The sequence below is a fragment of the Octopus bimaculoides genome, chromosome 26 (assembly GCF_001194135.2).
Source record: "Octopus bimaculoides isolate UCB-OBI-ISO-001 chromosome 26, ASM119413v2, whole genome shotgun sequence".
In the NCBI taxonomy this organism is placed as follows: Eukaryota; Metazoa; Mollusca; class Cephalopoda; order Octopoda; family Octopodidae; genus Octopus; species Octopus bimaculoides.
This window is the reverse complement of record NC_069006.1, coordinates 24725017-24726165: the sequence shown is the minus strand read 5'-3', so window position 1 is coordinate 24726165 and position 1149 is coordinate 24725017. Positions and strand designations below refer to the sequence as shown.

Genomic DNA, 1149 nt, shown 5'->3' with positions numbered 1-1149 from the left:
TTTTTTTTTTTTTTTTTTTTTTTTTTTTGTATGTGTTCTAGTTTGGTTTTCATAGTGTTAAACAATTGAGGGATGATAACATGCTAGTTATTTTCCCCAGAAAAAAATTAAAAAAAGGTATTGTACTTATTGCTCACAAACAATTGAACTGATGGAATGTAGAATTAAGCAATTTACACTGGATTTACATTATAATTAACAATATGTCTTTATTTGCTGTCATGATAAAGAGATAGTGTGGGAAGTAGAAGGCTGTCAAATGACAAATAGAGAGTGAGTGAGTGGTAGTAAGTGAAGTAAAATGAATGTAAATGAGAAGATGAAATATTTATCACACTGCACTACTGTCTGGCAAACAAGGAATGAGAGGATTGAAATGAAAGAGCGAGTGCTGGAGTAGAGGGTGAACTTCATATTGCAGCATCAGAAACAGGGACAATTTTAATAAACTGAAAAGGAACAATTAACAACAAAGAAATCTTTATGAGACTCAGTTCTGCTACAAATATTATGATAAAAGCACTTATAAAATAACGATAATTACATGTAGGTCTTTGAAGGTTCGGTTATCCTTTTGGAAGTATATATTATTTTTTTAATAAAATATTTATAACTATCATTAAATTGTTCAATGGACTAATAAAAATAACAAAAAGAGTAAGTAAAAAGCTGTCATTTTTCTTGGCCTATACTTAATTATCTTTTGTTTCAATCACTGGACAACAGCCATGCTAGGGTACCACCTCGAAGGGTTTTAGTCAAAGGAATCAACCCCAGTATTTCTTTTTAACTCTTTAGCATTCAGATTCCCCTGTCAAACGTAATGCTTATTTGTTACTCTGCACACGTAAGCGAAAGCAGGGTATTGCAGTTGCTCATCTGAGTCTGTTTGTTTGCAAAATTACTGGAAAACAGCTGAATGGATTTTCACCAAATGTGGCAGAAATACTCATTGGGTGAATGGCTCAAACTCATTAAATTTGGGTTTGGTGAATCAAAATGCATTTTTTTCCTCCTTTGTTACACATGCATAAATGATAAGTAGAAGAAATAATTCTTGATGTCCTTTTGTTGAAATACAAATTCGTCTGAGATTATTATATCAAATTTTATATATATATATATATATATATATATATATATATATAT

At 30.4% G+C, this 1149-nt stretch overlaps 1 protein-coding gene across 1 annotated transcript in view; it reads right to left on the bottom strand.

Moving 5' to 3' along the window:
* The window catches only part of LOC106875840 (serine/threonine-protein kinase TAO1), an 84943-nt gene that overhangs the window by 34941 nt on the left and 48853 nt on the right, over positions 1–1149 (bottom strand). The gene's annotated exons all lie outside the window — the stretch shown is intronic.